We start from the raw sequence: 21044 nt of genomic DNA, 5'->3' as shown, positions 1-21044 counted from the left end.
CCTGATTTATGTGTAAAAACTTCCAGACCGCTAAACTTCTGAGTTAAGCCTAGCTCTCCTTGAGCTAAACACTGCCATTCGCAATTGCGTCCCCCAGTGGGAAAACAGACTTTCTCCAGATGGAGTTGTCCCAAATGTTCAAGTTAACATCATGATATTGATTTGGTTTTGAGTAGTGAAAAGGAAATATACAATACTCTTCTAATTACATGTATTTGTTAATAATACGTTTCAGTTATATTTTCTTTGAAAAAGGTTTGAATATTTCTTAGTAGAATATTACCAAGTAGAGCGTTCTTATCTCCTTTTCGGTGTTTCTGTAAGGAATGTCACCATCTTGTGGTCAATGGAGGGACTGCAAATTAGAATTTATTGTTTGATATTGTGTGAACGTGCGAATGAATTGTTTAATGTTGAATGAATTTGCTATCTGCTTTATTAGGGGCCAAGCACCGAAGATGCGTAGGCACTTATTGTATCCGTTCCCGTTCCTATTATTATTATTATTATTATTATTATTATTATTATTCTGCTCTGGAAGTCTATGGCAGCCCATAGATCCGCTTACAGGAAACTTATGAAACTTGGCACACTGATAGAGGACAGTCTGATCTGTCAACATAGCAAATTTGGAGTCTCCAAATCAATCACTCTAGCACCACCAACTGTCCAAATTTGCACTCATGTTTATGCTAATAACTTATGCTAAAAAATAAAAAAAATTCCCCTGATTCCTTTCCTCAAGACGATTCGATTGCACCTCTGACATCATTTTCCGTCACGAAAATTTGTCCGCCATTTAGAATTTTCTGAAAAACCTACTTTTTCAAACTCCTCCTAGGCCGTTGCTCTGATTGTCACGAAAATGTAATGCCGACAAACATTTATAGAATTCATGTTAATTTGTTTTAACCGTTCTCAAATACCACGCAAACTAATTTTACGTAGCGCTTGTGAAAGCAGACGTGTGTATGTCCACAACACTTTATCGTATATTCAGACCAAACTTGGTATGTCATCACAACCATGACCTGAGGCAACATGGTGCATTTTGGCGCAGCGCCACCTACTCATCTCCTTAGGTTCCTGAATCCTTGCCATGTCCAACGTTACCAAATATGCTAGGTTTCACCTTACGGTTTGTGTAGCGTTGTGATTTAGCACTTAACATTTGCCAATATCTTCAAAACCATTAGACCGATCGAGACGAAACCTGTAGGAAGTTTGGAAATTGAGTGAAATGTACACTGGCTTTTTTGCTGTGCTTGCACCAATTACATTGCCAAAACCACATTAGGTTTATAATTTTTGTGATTAAAAACAAATTAAATCTTCAGCATTTCCCATATTGAGATTATTATTCATATACAGTATATATATAATATTAAACAATATAAATTAAAATGATAATCTTACCCATCTTTAAAGAAGTACAGTTCTCCACGAACGCTGTTTGCTGCATTAAATACTAAGTCACGCTTGCACGGTTCTGGTGGGCTTGGTTCAGGATTGGGTTTTGGTTCTGGTTTTGGTTTTGGTTCAGGTTTATCTTTTGACGTTCGAACACCTGAAACATTATAGAAAATTGGTGAAAAATACATATTTATTGATTGTTTTATCCATAACATTAATAATAAGTATTGAATTTAATTTATTGCTATTACAGTATAGTTCTCTGTATCACAAAAAACAAACAAAAAAACATTTACCATACAGGGCCTGGACCCCAAGTCGGTCATCATGGGGAAGTGTATAGCCATTCGTGTTGACGTATCGGTAAGTTGGATACATGAGAGCTGAAGTGTCTTTGGAATTATATATATATATATATATATATATATATATATATATATATATATATATATATATATATATAAAACCTTTTTCTTTTCTTTTTTTTTCATTAATTAATGATCATTTCCAATAATTAATGATCATTTCCAAATATATATATATATATGGAAATGAAGGATGTGTTTAAAACCTACATCCAGCTTTGAAGAGAATCATGATATCAGCTGTGCCACTGTACACTGTAAAAAATCCAACTTACGTTTTGTATGACAAAATCAGTTTTTAAAGTTTATTCAACTATTTAACATGAAAAAAGATGAGAAAAGTTGAGATAACTCAAACACTTAAGTTGAGAAAACTCAAATGTCCTGCAGCTGGTTGCCTTAAAGGGTTAGTTCACCCAAAAATGAAAATTCTGTCAGTAATTACGGTCTGTTTACAAGCAGCTGAAGACGCGCGCTGTATGTAAAACTGTATTCGTAAATATGTCTGCAGATTTCGATGTAGATGAAGATTTGTTTTGTTTTTTAACCAACCATACTTATTTGAACCAGAATACACAGACATTGAACTACAAGAGATGGAAGATGCTGCAACACAACCGCAGTCTGCTTCTGAAAGACAGAGAGCATTGGACAGCTGATGGTGTAAATGTAATCAGTGCCAAGCGATGCCTACTGAGGCCATCCTTAAAAATATTTTGGTTTGCCGTAACAGCCAAAAAAAAAAAAAAAAAAAAAAAAAGGGGTCGGTTGGTCGGTCTATATATAGCCTATATTCTTTCTTCTTTTTTTTAAAGATTCAATGTAGAGTTTTGGTTCATTTAAGAGACGAGCGCGCCTCCATGTCCTGATTATATTGCCTGCATGCTACAATTAATACAAAACGAAATTCACTTTAAAGAAAGGCTTTCTACAAAAAGCCTACAGTAGCCTACAGAGAAATTTAAAGGTACAATATGTAAGAATTTTGCATTAAAATATCCCAAAATCTCAAGGCCAGTGTTATATATTTTGTTAAGTTGATTACTTACAATATCCCAAATGTTTCCAACTATTTTTAAATCGTGAGAAAATTGCGATTTTAACCAAGGAAACGGGGCGTTAGAACAGGGGGGAGCTGGGAGTCGCCAGTCAATTGCGTCATATCCGCGTCACCCTCGGTTTCCGCTCGTACTGCGTGGAGTCCTGGACAAATGCGGAAGTTGTAGTTGTAGCGTCTATCAAGCTACAAACTTTAGCTTGTTTCTTGCAGTCGTTATGGTACACAATTATTCTTTACCGATTGCAGCTGGTTCTGTCGACAAAGCATGCTTCATTTTATATTTTCCAAATGTAGCATTCGGTAATAGTTATGTTTATGTAAGGAAAGTATTATTGCTTTAGATTTGTGTTTAGTTTATTGACATTGTTTATCACGTCTGGTGTTTATGGCCATGTAAATAAATATAGCATGTGTTATACATAAAGATTAATCAGTATTTTGGCAAATGATGTGGGCATGTTCGAATGTATTTTTACAACAATTGTTTAGAACATGTAAAACTGCGCAGCGTTATCACAACAATGAATTCAACAAATACAGTAACATCTATGAAGTATTAAACCTTACTTTTCATGCAGTTAATTCATTTTAATGAAATAATAGTGTGATGAGGTTTAAGAGTCAGGAAGGAAGAAGACGCGTCGTCGTGACTGGGACTCGTACTTTATTAAAATAAAGCAAAACAATCAAAAGCCGCGCACAACGCGCATTCACTGTGGCAACCGCGACGGCACAAAACAGTTCAAAAATGAGAGCTCGGATCCACCGGTTTTCTTCCTCTGCGTCCAATTTTCTCTCCAGTCTCTCTCTCGTTCCAGCGCGGCTTATAAGCGGTCTCTCCACGCCGATCACTGCAATAAGACACAGGTGTTCGTCATTTGTACTTGACCTACTTGCTCGTCTCTTTTCTCTCCCATCACAGACCGCGCTGAACCACGCCCCCCTCGCCACAAAAAGCATGTCATTAAACGCAAAATTTATAAAAATAGAACTTAGCCTCATCCATGAACATGATTTTTCGATTCCCGTCTGACTGATTTACATCCACGGTGGAGTTTAAAACGACAGTTCCCATCATTCCACGCTCCTTCACATCGTCATCAAGCTACGCCGTTGTTGTTGTTTGGAATGTAGCGCCCTCTAGCGGCAAAAATTCTTGCATATTGTACCTTTAATGTCAGAGCGTCTTGCAGGTGAGCATGTGGGGGGAGAGATACGATTTTCGATAAATCATCAAATATTATATTATTTTGCTTTTGTAAAACTGTATTCGTAATGTATGTAACTGTATGTCCCAATCGATGCAGCACACGCTCTTCTGTTCAGGCCATCCTTAAAAATAGTCTTGTTTGCCATAACCCGACCGACCCTGTCAATTTAGGACCGACCCAATTAATAATTTTTTTATCCTTTTGGACTTTGAGTTTTTAAGTTGATAAAAAAACGACTTGCCGGTTGTAAACTTGCGTTAACTTGCGAAAGAATATAGGCTATATATAGACCGACCAACCGACCCCTTTTTTTTTTTTTTTGGCTGTTACGGCAAACCAAAATATTTTTAAGGATGGCCTCAGTAGGCATCGCTTGGCACTGATTACATTTACACCATCAGCTGTCCAATGCTCTCTGTCTTTCAGAAGCAGACTGCGGTTGTGTTGCAGCATCTTCCATCTCTTGTAGTTCAAAGTCTGTGTATTCTGGTTCAAATAAGTATGGTTGGTTAAAAAAAAAATCTAATCTTCATCTACATCGAAATCTGCGGACATATTTACGAATACAGTTTTACATACAGCGCGCGTCTTCAGCTGCTTGTAGACAGACCGTTTTGCGCTCCCGGCAATGTCGGGACGTCATCTTGTACAGTAGATGGCGATAATACTCCTAAGGAGTGAGCAGCCAGTAACAAGTAGTAGTAGAAGAAGAACGCCGTAATCTCAGTTCTCGCGCATGCGTCGTGGCGCTCCCGTGAACTCTCGTCAGAGGCCCACATTGAAGAACACTAATAGTTGAATAAAGTCGTTATTTTTGTTGTTTTTTTCGCACAAAAAGTATTGTCGTCGCATGATAAACTTAATGTAGAGCCACTGTAGTCACTTGGACTATTTCAACATTTTCTTCACTGACTTTCTGGGCCGGCGAGTTTCGGTCCCTCTGGAAGCCTATGGAGGAGTGAGATAGCTCTCAGATTTAATCAAAAATATCTTAATTTGTGATCCGAAGATGAACGAAAGTCTTACATGATTGGAACAACATGAGGGTGAGTAATTACTGACAGAATTTTCATTTTTGGGTGGACTAACCCTTTAAACTTTTTCTCAATTTTTTTTTTTCACAGTGTAGATCTGTTTGAAATCGAGTGGAATAACATCACTGTAGAGCTGGAAAGCTTTGGCAATAATGGCATCCACATCTCTCTGGCTCAACTGTGATGTATATTCAGTAATTCTAAGAGAGAAAGAAGCAAATCATGTTTAGTATCCTTAAAAGTCACTATGACACCAATTGACAATTCATATTTTTATGGAATATTGCAGCGTTTATTATAAATGATTTATCCATGCACATTATCATTTCCATGCGCACTGCCATAGTGTTTAATCAAAATAACTTCCTCGTCTTCTGGCAGCGACATCTTGTCACGATCCACTCACAGGAAAAGAGGAGAAGATCCAATAGCAGCAAGTAATATTTATTGGGGAAATCCGTACTCGTAAACAGTCCAGGCCAAGGTCAAACTCAATGTAAGCAATCCAAAAATACAAGAACAGAACAAGACACAGCCGATCAACAGACCTCAACGGTGGTGTGACCAATAACAAGGACTCCGTAACAAACACTAAAACAGACAGGGTATAAATACACACAGAACTAACAATCATGATGGGGAACAGCTGGGTACAATGAACAGTGATGAGTGCAGACAAGGATTGTGGGGAATGCAGTTCCTAATGTGAATGACACCGTGGGGAAGAGGACCTCTAGTGTAGGGGTGTCAAAATTAATCGTTTCTACGATGCATCGCGATGCAGACGAGGACGATTCGGTATCGGTTCAGTAATAGACCATAACCGGTTATAATGTACTGACGCTTTTCTTACGTCATTTGTCGCGTACGTGCTTTGTTGCGGATGCATACAATGGCAGAGGGAGGTGAGACGCGAGTGAGAGAAAATTAAAAATGCTCCAACTACTTTAAAAGCCAACATCTGGGCACATTTCGGCTTTTATGAACAACGTGGTAAGCACGACCTGCAGAAGACACGCGCTGTGTACGCTCATGTCACGCACAAATAGAATATGCAGGTAATACCACTAACTTGATAAACCACGTTAACCGTTTTCACCCCGAGCTGTTATCGCCCGGCAGAGTCTGACTGCTTTAGAGTAAGTGGATGAGCTCCGTAACCCGAATCCGCAGCCAAAAACAAATCATCCACCCGCCCCAATAACTTTCTCTGATTTAAGTATCCGCACCCGATGGTCAAATTACAATTATTCTGGGTTGTTACGCGTGATTATAAATGGATGATCGTCAGTTTCAACAGCGGACTCGGCGACGGTTGATGCGCGCATCTTTAATGGTAACATAATACACTGATTAATGAGCGCTGCTTTTAAATGAACATTTCTTTAAAACAAAATTTATTTGACAGATTTTCCTTTTCTTAGTGTCATAAACAAGCTTTAATCCCATGAAACTTAAACTGGAATGTCACTGTTTCTGTCACTGCAACTTCCCGAACAGGCGAGCACATGCGCGCACACATCACTTTTGAAGTAAAATTTAAAATTGAGGATGCGGTGCATCGTGATGCATCGTGATATCGAATTGAACCGGATCGATGACATAATAATCATAATCGAACCGAACCGTGAGACCAGTGTCGGTTCACACCCCTACTCTAGTGGACACCCAGGGAAACACAAACCAGACACTGTGACACATCTAGGACCCTATCATACACCCGGCGCAAGGCGTGACGCAAGTGTTTTTTGCTAGTTTCAGCCCAACGCAGTTTTCATTTTCACGTCCTGCGCCACGTTGTTTTAATAGCAAATGCATTTGTGCCCATTTGTGCGCCAATGGGCGTGCTGGTCTGAAAACAAGGTGTGTTCTGGCGCATTGTTGGCGCGATGCTATTTTGAGGCAACTGAAATAGACTGCACCATTGACCAACAAAGACCTGGTCTAAAGTCAATGGCGCAGTATTTTTGTTTGTTATTTAAAGAGCACTTTATAGTAATATAAGCCTATAGGCGGGTGCACAATGCACGTACACAGGGATGTACGCTTATTACACACACAGGGATGCGCAGCAGCACACAAACATGCCAAATATAAAAAAAATAAAGGGATTACAATGTAAAAGACTATTATTGTGTACATAAAGATATGGTGGAATCCAGCTTGTCCCGTAGATGGTCTAGTTGCGCACTTTAACCTTGTGCACGAGCAGATTAGATTCCTCTCTGGACTCAGTCTTTCCACTTGCAAATTCATCCATATAAATAGCGAATCCACCATGGCACAAGCGCAACTGGCTTTTAAAGGGAATGGGAGATGAGACTCTAATTGAATTATTGCACGTTACAGCCAAAACACACCCTTTACACATTAAGAGAATAGGGACAACCCTTTTAGACCATGCGCCGGGTGCGCTGACCATTTTTCCCGTCGTCAAACTAGCAAAAGTGGATTCGGACATGTCCTAAATGCACTTGCGCTGTGTGCTTTAGACCATGCGCTTAGACCATTAAAATAAGGCCCCTAGTCTCTTCTCTGATGACATGCTTAGTGGTGTGAGGGCGAGGCTACATGTCACTCACATGAGATCAACCAATAGCAAACCACAACAATCCAAACCCACCCTACATTTTTTCTTGTTCCAGAAGCAGTTTCACTCAGATATACGTCACAATAGAGAAGAACTGCAAACTTTTTCGTCCTTTTTTTTAATTAAAACTTATTTTGGATCCCAAAGTCCCTTCATTGACAGTCTCATGCATTTTGCACAGAAAACTGGAAAGCATTTCTATATCTGGCAAGGTCTAATCTGATTGGTTGAATTTCTGGGAACAAACTTGTCTTATTTGTTATTTCATTAAGGAGCTAAACATTTCACATTTATGAATTTGGCAGATTATTTTACCCAAAGTGACTTATTGCACTCAAGGTACACATTTTATCACTTTTTGCTTTCCCTGGGAATCGAACCCATGACCTCGATGTTGCTCTACTGATTGGAAGGCACAGGTACATGCTGAACCAACCTGTATGTTACAATGCTCTGCTTCCAACTGGGTCTCCCCTGGAAGTGGCTGAATTTGGCCACATCAGTGACTCCACAGCATGGCAGCTTCATCGTCTCAAGAGTGTTTGAGTCCAGCTTGCCCGTGACCTCCAGTCCAAAAAACGCCTGCATGACCTTCAGTTCATTTTCTAGATCTGGGAGGATCATCGTTCTGCTGCGTGATTTAGTTGCATTATTGTCCCTGTAGAACTGTGACAGATAAGCCTGGGGAGAACGAGGAAGGAACGTTTTATAACATTAATGTATAGATTAGATAAAGAACATAGGAGTACATATAAGGCATATGGGTACTGACCTCTGCTATTTGATGGTCTTCTGATGATGCAGTCGTAGGTGCGCCATCACAAAGAGACAAATACACCACAAGTGTCAGAACAAGAGCTGTCAAGTGCCCCATACTGCAGTCCTCTTCCTCTGCAGGGAAAGAAAAGTGTCCTCCAGAGTCTCTGCTTCTGTCTTTTATAAGTCTAGATCGTCTAAAAAGGGGCTTGTCCCGTGTTTTATCATTTCCAATCAGCAGTGGTATTAGCGGGGGTGGGAGTGGGAAACTCTCATAGTTTCAGGGGGTTTTAAGCTCCTGTCTAAACATGTCAGACAAAAGTTTGTATTGACGATGACTTCACCTATGACTCAACTGAATAGGCCGCTTTAGGAAGATTGTGGGTTTTGTATTCACTGTCTCTGCTTTTGATATCCCCCCTTCTGGTCATTTTCATCCCTGGAGGAAATTTATTTTATCTGCGTTTCTGGTTAGATGGGATGCATTTCCAATTTCTGACTGCCATTTTTGCTTCTGAGTGGAAAGGTATGATTAATATTATGTTATAACTTTAGATCTAATTTATTTATTTTACATCTAGGTTTTTTAAAAATCTTCACTAACAGATTTTCTTTTCAACATTGCAAGCAGCCTAAAACACTATGACTTGCAATGATGGAATGAAGATACTACTTTTTTTTAAGGAGAGATGGTTGAAATGTGTTCAAAATGTTTGACAGCTTATCTTAATGCAAAGTCAGCACACTGATTTGACATATTTTTGTATACTCTGGCTTTTCATGTTCCTTTGACAGCTTGTCTTAATCCCTCATTGGGCCTGTAAATTATTTTATATATTATTTATCGTCAAAAAGTTCATTGTTAAAATTTAGTTAGTTAACTCAATTTAAACCGTTTTTTTTTTGTGTGTGTAGCTATACATTACACTACGTTTCTACATTGTCTAAATTTCTAAATTTCAAAAATGTGTCTTAGCAACGGAGAAAACACATTAATTAACACATTAGAAATCTGCATGGTATTCAGTATACAGCAGTTTCCATTCAAAGTTGCACATAAAAAAAAAAAAAGCAAATAAAGCAGGGTTTCCATCACATGTAAGAAGAACAAAATCGTCACTTCCTGGAAAAAATGTAAAAATATCTGTAATAAAAAAGGAAGTTGTCTACATCATAATTGACTTGCATCAGACGAAACGAAATAAACGCTGTCATCTTGCATCTGGTGTTTAGGAATGCAATCATGTGAGAGTTCTGGGAGGTAATTATACCTAATCATTGTGATGACAGACTGGAAATACTCAGGCTGAAATGCTCAGGCATTTCAGAATGATCAAACCAACATTTGAAGAAGAAGAAGTTTTGTATAGCGCCTGTAGCTCAAGGTCGCTTTACTAATGCTGGGTACACACCAAAAGATTTTTTACATCTTATAAGATTTTCAAAATGTGACAGACCACAAACATGAGGACAAAAAATCCTAGATTTAAGCGTTTTGCTCCTATAGTGTGTGGTGTGCCATGATGTGACAAAGACAGCACACCACACACAAACAGATTTTCAACCAGAGTCTCGACTATGAACACAGGAAATCTCGCAAAATATCGTGAGACTTCAGAATAAGCATGACGGACGATATGCAGGAAGAAATTGCGATAGTGTTTGGAATGATTTTCACAGAAAATTCACGTGAAAAAATCATTGTACCTACCATTATATATAACCTTTTATACAAAAATATATTCATTCTTTATTGTCTTTATTGGATTTATTGTCTCTTTAGAAAAAGTTATTTAATCCCTCTAGTCTATAGAACCTCACTGAACCCTTAACACTCAGCTTTTTTTTTATTTTTTATCTTTTTTTAAAATTTATTTTAAGAATTATACAATTACAGTCAGGGGGGTACAAAGAGTAAAGCCGATAAACAAACATAAAAAGACATATACATAAACAGTGACAAACTTAAAAGTTAAACAAAAATTTGAAAATGTTTACAGATTGAAACGCACTTTGCAGCTTTCTTATTTTTCAAACCCAATATTGTGTTTAGGTATTGTAAAATTTCTGCTCTTAAAATGAAAAACAAAGGCTTGTTTCCTCGAAATTTACACTTATGAATACTAAATCTTAACATTAAGCTTCCTGCAAGTGTGTGTGTGTGTGTGTGTGTGTGTGTGTGTGTGTGTGTGTGTGTGTGTGAGAATGACCGTGTCTTCCATCATCTCGCTTTCTGATTGGATATTGTTTCGTTTCACGTGATAATCTCCAGAGCGTGCGCGTGTTTGTCCTCGGAGTTCCCCCCACACATCAGGATTTCTGATCGTAAATATTAAACATGTTTAATATTTACGATTCGCGATCGGAGCGGCTCCGACGTTCTTCCGAGCAGGTTCGGACACTCTTAACACACCTCACACCAAGGGAAAATCTGATCAAATAATCTGTTAAACCATCAAGATAATCGGGACATAGCTAGGATTGTCGGAAGGGGAGAAATCGGCCCAAAATCAGCCCGATTATCTTTTGGTGTGTACCCAGCATTACGAGTTGTGTTGTGCATCGAGGGATTTGTTCAGTAAATGGCCGGGTTTCCATTCATATGCTCACTTCATGTTATCGATAAAAAATGTATCTGCCTCAAGTGAGCATATCATTTTTTATTTATTTTTTTGCGCATTTTTAGAATGTATGCACGTCTTGGCGTTTCCATCCAGAGTTTTTATGCGATATCCCAACATGTCATGTATAACAGCCAAGACATCTCACAGCCTTTATAATGATCAGGTGAATGAATACATTTGACCAATTTCATCTCAAGAGTCGTGTCCTGCTGTGGAGAGTATTTCTGTCCCACACACTTTGATGTTAGTAATATACAAATATTTACTAGTCGTAGCCTATATATATAATATATATACAAACTACAAACACATAGCGATGACGAGACTAATCTATCCCTCATATATATATATAGTGAATGCAGGTAAAGTGAATGCAGATAAAGTGGGCTGCTTTTTGTTAAACATTTCATTTAGATGTTTTTTTCTTTATTACTTTTCTTAACTTAAAGGTCCAGCTATAATATTTAAATTTGAATACAGTTCATATAATGTGTTATTTGCAAGGTATATACCAATCATTATTTTTACATCATGCACTCCAGACAAATTTCTTTTAAAAGTGGGCAGAGCTTGTGGCCTGTAAACGTTTAATTTTATAAGCATTACATTTTATAAGCATTACAAGCGATGTTCTTTTTTTTTTAGGCTTTGATTGAAGTTTTACATAACCACTGGACATCCAGTGCCCATACGAGTTTTCTAAATCCTGACGTGAATGACGAATGAAAGACGCACATGCAAAAACACAACCCTGGGGCTGTTTAAAGCCACAATATGTAACTTTTTTGCTTTAAAAATAGCAAAAATCACTATATCTATGTTATATATTTTTTTTTTGTTGTGTACTTACATTATCCCGACTGTTTCCAACAACTTTCAAACCAGGAGAAATTTGTAATTTAATTCGAGAAACGTCCCGTTTCTTTATTTCCGTTTTGTCGCCGTCAATGGCGTCATATCCGCGTTGTCCCTGGTTTCCGCTCGTACTTCCATGGCAACCAGAGCTATGAACCAGAGCCCTCTGACCAAAGCGACTGACGGTAGTTCGCAATGTCTATTTGCACGCTGTTGTTGTTTCGTTCAAACATTATGGACCATGGCAAGGAGACTTTGGATACAAAAGGAGAACTAAAACGAGAATCAATATCAGCGCGGTGTTTTCGAGATGCCTAGAGCTCCCATAGTATATAAACGAGAGCTCCACGTCCGAGACTTCGACCGCTTCTACATGTACTTTATTAAACAGGTGAGCACATTTACATAAAACTAATCAATGTTATATAGCTCAACATGATGAAATGTTAGAATATGATCTGTATGTTATTCTAATGTTGATCTACACTGTTAGACATTTTATCGTATTTTTGCGGTAACTTACTGGCAGCACTATTGCCAGTAAGTTACTGTAAGTTCCCCTTTACAGTAGCTTACCTGTAAATGTGTTTTACGGTAAGATGCCCTTACCGCAATTTAATTTTACAGTATGATGCCCTTACTGCAATTCAATTTTACAGTAAGATGCCCTTACCGCAATTTAATTTTACAGTATGATGTCCATACCGCAATTTCATTTTACAGTGTTATAGCCCATTTTACACTATTTTATTATTTATATTTTACATGTATGCTATTGAATTTAATAAATTCCAAAAAAGCGACTTGAGTCCATGTACATCAGCATATTCTTTATTCACTCTCACAATCAATTACATCCATTTGATTTATTTATTGTGATGCAACATTAGGCAAGGCCTAGTTTTATTTATATAGCACGTCATACACTTTGGCAATTTACACAGTAAGGAATTAAAATAATCACAAAATAAAAGCAAGGAAAATTAAAGTGCCCCATTATGGATTTTTGAAAATGACCTTTCATGTAGTGTGTAACAGCTCTAAGGCCTCGTTTACAAGTGAAATGTAACCCAATTCAGATTTTTTGCTCATGTGACACAGATCGGATGTGTTCTATGACAGTGTAAACAGGAAAAAAGTGCATGCATTCAGATATTTCGAGATCGGTTTCAGGCCTCATTCATATGTTAAAATAAATCAGATATAAATCGGATATGTGCCAATGCGACTGTCATGTAAACAGGCAGATCGGATTTTCTGAGGCATTAGGCTACTTCTCCGCGGTTTAATGACTAGAGCAACCCCGATGCGCGTCTGCAAAGGGACGGATGGCCTGTCGAAACGTGTCGTCGTAGGAGAGGAATGTGGACAAACGTTGACACAACATATATCAAAGGTTGGCTTGCTCATCCTAAAATTTCGGACCCACTGCTTCTCGTTAAAGCTGGCCACAATATACTCCTACCAGTCCTGAGATCCCTCTCGCACACAATAACTGAAGCAAATGCACAGGCTGCAATGATTGCACTTTTCGTCCTCCTCCGCCTCATAATCATGGTGATGTTTGGCGAACAGAGCTAGTATCAATCATATTTTGCGTTCGTCCATCTGTGTAAGATAATTTAACCCTTTAAGCATGCGCGATGTTTCAGATAGTATGGCTAGTGTAAACACATGATTCGGATATGGGTCACAATTGAAAGAACGTGTAAACGGACGGTCAAAAAAAAAAAAAAAACGAATATAGCCAACAAATCAGAATTGGGCATCAAGACCTGCAGTGTAAACGAGGCCTCTGAGGCCTAATCGTTTTTCAAACGAGTCATAAGCCATTTAGTTGTGACGTCAAGACAAAACATTAGCATATTGCTGACACCAGGGAAAACTTGAAACCCTTCAAACACCACAGCTGATCCCTGTGGATGCTGGATAGCATCATGTTGAGAAGACGCTGTGCTCTACAATGTGACGTAAAGCCAGTTTTATTTTCACTGCCCAAGGACGAGCATCAGAATCAGTGGTTAAAGTTCATCTTTACCATGATATCATAGCAGTGTAATCCTAAACTTTTGCTGTGTTCCCTTTATTTCACTGACGACAGCTTCTCAAATCTCGGAGTTAAGTGCACAGGGATTAAAGTGAAAAAACATTTTTTTTTAGGCCAAGCGCTAGTTTTACAAGTTTTTCATATTCCTTTAACTTTTTTAATAGGAGACCAATAGCGTTTTCAGGGGAGACGTTTTAAACCACTTTAATATTGCCAGTAGGCGTATTTTAAAAGCTATTTTAATCTATGAAAACCAGGCAGGGAGCATGTGTACTGTATAGAGCACGAACGGCAGCATTGTGACTAGCTTCTGATTGATGGCGACCTAGCACTTTTTTGCCATTATTGCCATATTGAAGTCTCCTGTGACATACTGTGCAAAGAAACGTACCTGGCTGTTTGATTTTTTTTTAGTCCATGAACTAAAAGGCTTGCCATTCTCCCATGGGCGCCAATTTGGTTTGCAATGTGCTGGGGACAGAGACCCATTCGGAAGTGCATTTTCAGAAGTGCTAGGTACAATGACGCATTCATTTTTTTTCTCTTTCGCACAGGTCATGTTTTGAAAGACGATGTCCTGTAGCTCAGGCACGGCCCCACTTTTCAACAGGCCCACCCAGTGGTGTAGTCTAGTTTTTTGTAGTGAGTATACTCTAATATAACACCCCCAGCCCCCCCCCCCCCCCCCCCCCATACTCACCCAGCCCAGAGCGTCACCCCATAAGCACCACCACACTCACTAATGCATACAGTATGCATCGACATGTAATTGAGAGCATTATGAAATACTAAGTGTTATCAACTTATTTATTTGTTATATGAATATGGTCCCTGAAGCACAGGTTTTATCAGTTGACAATTATCAACAATAAAAATTAAAAAAATATTATAGGCACAAATACAAATTTACTTTTAGAAATGGTGTTTTTGAAAAAAATTTTATTTTAAAATACATTTTACTGTGCAATTCCTTTCTAATTAATTTGAGTTAGACCGAACTTTTATTTTGGTGGGTTGTAGACATTTGAGTTTCTGTGTGTTTTAATAAACTATTATTATTATTATTATTATTATTATTATTATTATTAGGCCTGAAGTATACTCTGTGCAATAGTAATATATTTCTGTTATAATTTCTTCAAGTTATACAGAACTTTTATTTTGACAGGTTGTCGTAAAGACATAACAGTTTCTGTGTGTATATGAAACGAATGAATGACGATAGTTTTATCAAATGAAATGGTGAAATTCTCATCAAGTGACTCTCATAGCAGCTCTGCGATGAAATGCACATGTGTAGCCTACATCATGTCTCAATACAGTGAAACGCTGAAAACACCACGAGCGTGAGTCACGCGTGCTTCTGTGTGTGTGTGTGTGTGTGTGTGTGTAGTGGAGCACACACTGAGCGCTCATTCCCAAAGAGGCGTAGAACAATTGCAGTCTCTTTTAGCTTTAATATTCATAGACACTAGTCCATATCGAGATTTGATTCATTGTACAGCAGCTACTTTTGATTTATTCATTCAAAAATAGCCTAATTTCGTGACGTTCTGCTTTATATAGCAAGTTCCATTTGTGACTGGATTCCGCGATTCGATCCGTCGCTTCGCAAACACAGACGGGGTGAATTTATGAATGAAAGTGTGAAAGTTCTGACACAAAACGAAGTTGATACGTATCCTCACGCTTTTTTTAAGTGGGTATACGCAAATCCTTGGCCTTTTCTAGTGGGTATACGGCGTATACCTGCGTATCACGTAGACTACACCACTGGGCCCAACCAAAACTTTACAAAAAAATAACGACTTTATTCCACTATTCATTTCCTTCTCTCTGGGCCTCGAGTTTTTTCACGTAGTGTTTTAGCTCAGCGTGTCTGTGTTGTACGTCACACGTAGGCTCACTATTGGCCGACGCTGGTCATGTGTGTGATGCGTGTGACGTACAACACAGATGCGCTGCGCAGTTATACTACGTGAACTTACTCGAGGCCCAGAGAGAAGGAAATGAATAGTGGAATAAAGTCTTTATTTTTTGTTGTTTTTTTGAACAATGGACTATGGAGGAGTGAGCCAGCTCTCAGATTTAATCAAAACTATCTTAATTTGTGTTACGAAGATGAACGAAGGTCTTATGGGGTTGGAACAACATGAGGGTGAGTAATTACTGACAGAATAAAATTTTTTGGGTGAACTAACTCTTTAAATACCTATGCTAATCAGTTTGTGGGCCATGATTATCTATAACTGTGTCTATTAATGCAGTGTATCACTGAGAAACGTCCTGCTTGAGTCGTCCTTGTGATGGAGGTTCGGGTTGAATAACTAGTTCTTCCAGTGTTTCATTATTGGACTCGCGTTCGGATTGATATGGTAAAATCGACGTCATTGTTCGTTACTGTGTTTAGTTTACGGTGTAGGAAGCCTCAGGACAGCTGATGTTGTTATGGCAATGGGTGTTTTTGTTTAAGACACGCGCGCTGTATGCAGTAAACCAATCACAACAGACTGAGCTGTCTGGCCAGTAACATGTGGAAAGGAGGGATTTAGAGAGATTGATTCATCTGACGAGCCGTTTAAGAATCTTTGAAAAATGTGGTGATGTGCAAATGTATATTATAATTTGTTACATTTATATAGCGCTTTTTCTGAGACCTCAAAGCGCTTTACATAGAAGGGGGGAATCTCCTCAACCACCACCAATGTGCAGCAGCCAGAACGCTCACCACACACCATCTTACTGGTGGAGAGGAGACAGTGATGAAGCTAATCAGTATATGGGGATAATTAGGAGGCAATGATCGGCAGAGGCCAAGGGGCAAATTTGGCCAGGATCTATTATGAGAAAATTCAACAGTTTTTTTTTACCTTTGATGCACGTAAACCTGTTGTAGGTAAGTGTTGTAGTAAATAGGATAATAGGGGCACTTTAAAACAGTTATAAAAACAATAAAAAAATGTACAGTACAGTTATAAAATGAATTAAAAGAGTAAAAAGATAATACATAGATAAACTTCTCATCTGGCAATACACCGGTGTATCATATTTTTCACAACTCCCAGTTTTACTCTGAGATTTTCCCATGGTGATTACACTGTGTCTGTGGTGTTCTTGCGGCAGGCCTAAGAAATCAACGTATCCAAAAAAACAGATTTTTCCCTAAAATCGTACATGAGAGGCTCTAGGACTGACTCACGGGGTAACCTCGGTTTCACTGCCCCATCAGTCCGCACCCCAAAGATTTGTCCAGAAGCTCTAGGAATGGAATCGATCCAGTCCGCACCCCACAGAACCTCGAGTTTAATTACACGTCAAACTCACTACTTCACCACAGACAGAGGTCATCAGCATGGTTTCATCTCTCAATTTCCCCAATTAAGTAATTTATGTTTGTCTCTTACCCAATTCGCAATGCCATTTGAATTCAGTTTAGAATCAAAAGGAGGATGCAAAAAGAGAACTGAATTCATAACAAATCAAGGCAGGGATCATGACAATACGCCATAAAAGCATCCCAGTTGGTCTTGACTGGCCTCCATACCGGTAAACCACTGATGGCTGATCTGAAAAAACAAACAAACAAATAAATAAATAAAAATAATAATAAAAAAACAGAGTAAATGTGTGAGAAATGGTTGAGTTTGGAGTTGTGGAGTTTATTTAATCTAAATTTGTTCATGGACAGACGAGGAATCAACTTGTGCAACAGCAGTTACCAGTCGAGTTAGTTTAAATAGTATAGCTTTATTGCACATCCCTTGTTAGGGAACTCTATTAATTGCCTGAATGTACAATTACGTTAAAGGTACACTGAGTAACTTTATGGCCCTTCAAACTTAAATCTGAAATAGAAAGCTTTTGTAACATTACAAATGTTTTTACAGTCACTTTAAGTCAATTTAATGCATCCTTGCCGAATTGAAGTATTAATTTCATTCAACAACCATAAAAAAAAAAAAATACTGACTGAACAGTAGTGCTTTCTATTTCAGATAAATGCTGTTCTTTTCAAAGAATCCTGAAAAAAAAGTGTACAACTGAAAATAATCAGAAATGTTTCTTGATTCTCACAAGTTCTCCTAAAAAAAGTTATGCTGCAAGTTATGCAAGTTATTTATTACAATATGTTAATCACATAATGCATCTGATAGTTAGTCAAAACATACTTACAAAGCCAAAGATGCTCAGTGCTGAGGCTCTTAAAAGAGCCTTCGGCTGTAGTTAGCTCCTGTTGACACAGGGAAAAGAGAGAAATGGAAGAAACATTATTTTTCAGCAATGATTATTGGCAAATGACTATATGTTATGAACATGATAAATGACAGATCTAGGATGACTGCTAGATTGATCAATTACACAATCAGATGACAGTTTTACCAATAATTGGCATAGAATTAAAAAAATATATTTTGCAATGAATATTATTTTTCAATAGTCCGCCTTTACATTGCTTTAAATGCCTTACTATTTTAACATGTCATATTTCGGTCCTGTGCAGAGTGAATCCAGCATTTATACGTAGCTGTCCCATCTCTTACATCGTGTCTACACTTTGTTAATGAGAGTTTTCGCGAGCCTGCATAATTCGGCACTGAATAAAAACTCCTGCGTTCTCCAGAGCACGAAAACAAATAAAGCTAAAGCACAAATATGCACTGGAGCGTTTGGTTCGGCAAATCTGTTTCGCCAATATATTATAACCGTATCAAGTAACAGTATCAAAGTAGCTATCTCTTGCTTGTGTTTGAGGGTGCATAGCACCCCCATAGAACCGGGCCTGGGGCAGAGAGAGCGCAAGAGAGTGCCTTTGAGAAAACGCGCTAGGCCTAACTTACTTCAAAACGCCACACATTTAACTGACGAGTAAAATATGCCATAACTGGTCGTAAAAAGGACAGAAAACCTTTGTTTGTGTAAATATTAGATTGGGTCCATCTACCGGAAAAGGCAGTCAGTCAATTCTATGGCATTTAATGGGATATTAAAGTGGCAGTTTCGAGGAAAATTAGACTGTCATGTGAGCTGTTATTAAACGCCTATTAGATTTTATTATTTACTTTCTTCATAAATTTAGCTATATTTAATTGATATTGGTAATGGTTTACTTTGTAAAAGTAACTTATAAATTTGTTCCGTAAAAAGTACTTACCTCAGAAAAACCCCAGCTGGCGTCTAGCGATCCACTCTCTCTCAGCAGGGACGTCCGTTATGAGCGCGCGCTCGACACGTGACGTCACACAAACCTCAGTTTACATTCTGCCAGGTTGTTGCGTGGGCTTTGCAACAATTACAATTTTGTGAGGTGTAAGCAAAGTTTATATATATAAAGTTTATATTAATTTAAAATAAAATAAAAATACATTTATATAATTTATATTGCCTGTATGGGAACCAGTTGTGAATTTTTGTATATATTTATTTATTTAATTTTATTAAATTTTTTGTTATTGGAGAAAATGCTAATATAAAAATTACTCTGGTCTCTCACTAAGAACTAATTTTAAATCCTTCCATCCACGTGTTTTTATTTATTTATTTATTTTATTTAACTTTTAAACATCCAGTGTTTGCATAGCTTAAAAATGAGAATGCAGATTCATGATTTTCATCTGCAGAACAAGATGGGGGGAAAAAATATAAAACATTATCATATGATATTTTAATATGCCTAAAACATAAATACAATATGCATATACAAACTTAAAAAAATCTGTCTTCTTCATTTACAGTAGCACTACTGCTTTTGCATAAACAGTAAAGTACTGTAAATTCCATATACAGTAAGTTACTGTAAATTTCATAAAAAATACCCATAATGCAGTGCATATTACAGTAGTTAACCGTAAATAATATAAGTGGTATTTTACTGGGCTTTTTTGCGGTAAGTAACTGTAAAATTATGGCAAAGTCTAACAGTGTAGCTTACTGCTAGTCTCATACAGACAAACTAACACATACATTTCAACACATTCAAATGCAGTTTAGTGTGATAGTGTAATGTTAGACCAAGTGAAACAACGCTGCGTTACCTCACAAGTTTAATTTGTCTAATAAACTGACCTGTGACTGTGAGTAGTAATTCTGCACTCGCGTGTAACGTTAGTTCGGTAGAATGAAATGTCCATATTCCTTACATGATAGCTGATAGCTGTCTCTTAGCAATCCCGAACTGCTTCATATCACGATAAAAGCATCGATGTATTCAGTCATCCATAAACATTATTAGATCCATAGATTAGATCGGTCGGCTTGGCGTTGACAACAAGATCCATAATTCTTAGCAAATGTTGCGTCATCAAACTACGCCTTTGTTATTGTAAATAGGTTAGCGACCCCTAGTGGCGAAAAATTCCATACTGTACGTTTAACAGAGGTATCCAAAAACCCTTACTCATGCCCTAAAATGTAAACACAGGAAGTTTGTCCATATATGTCCCAGTGATCCTTTAACAGAAATTCTACTTGTTTTTATTGAACTACAAACACATAGTGATGACGAGACTAATCTATCCCTCATAGCTCTATACTCAGAAACGCCTAATAATATATCAACTTCAACAAGCATCAACATGCCTTGACAAAAAGTATGACCTTTTATAAAGCTCTAGAGATTTATTCATTATTGAGAGTTAAGATAGTCAAGATTTTACAAAGCCGATCACTGATATTGGATTTAGAATTTGAGTCTGCTCAGTCGTCTCTGAGTCTTGTTGTGGAAAAAATGATCTTTTCTTTGTATTTTATTTTCAATGATTTAACAAATGAAATGCCATACATTTATTTGGCTGTATTTTGAGTTTCTTTTTATGATGTTGATACAGCTGCAGGGTGTGGGGGACTTCAGAGGTGAGAGTATTCCCGGGCTGGGAAGGGGTCAAGGGGGGTACCCTTTTGTTTATTTTGTTTGGGGGGCTGTAAGAGATAGTTTTTGAAAAGAACACTATAAAGAAGCTGGCCAACCTCTGCTCTAGGTCTCACTCCGCCGGCAGCTGGACTGTGGGTGGACTGGGAACTATTCTTGCAAGAATAAATATATTTTAAGGACAATTTGAATCATGATGTCTCTTATGCTGTGATGCTGTTTTG

General features: G+C 37.9%; 1 pseudogene across 1 annotated transcript; it reads right to left on the bottom strand.

Moving 5' to 3' along the window:
- Positions 1–1412: 1412 nt before the first annotated feature.
- On the bottom strand, positions 1413–8757 carry LOC309488868 (collagenase 3-like; annotated as a pseudogene). Its single transcript, XR_014211730.1, has 6 exons — positions 8446–8757; positions 8110–8354; positions 5172–5283; positions 1989–2025; positions 1710–1886; positions 1413–1567 (listed from the first exon to the last, which is right to left on the bottom strand). The product of XR_014211730.1 is annotated as a collagenase 3-like (transcript).
- Between the last annotated feature and the right edge of the window lie 12287 nt (positions 8758–21044).

Source organism: Leuciscus leuciscus (genome assembly GCF_965113295.1).
Source record: "Leuciscus leuciscus genome assembly, chromosome: 24".
In the NCBI taxonomy this organism is placed as follows: Eukaryota; Metazoa; Chordata; class Actinopteri; order Cypriniformes; family Leuciscidae; genus Leuciscus; species Leuciscus leuciscus.
Note: the sequence above shows the minus strand (reverse complement) of the source record. Positions and strands in the feature narration are given on the sequence as shown.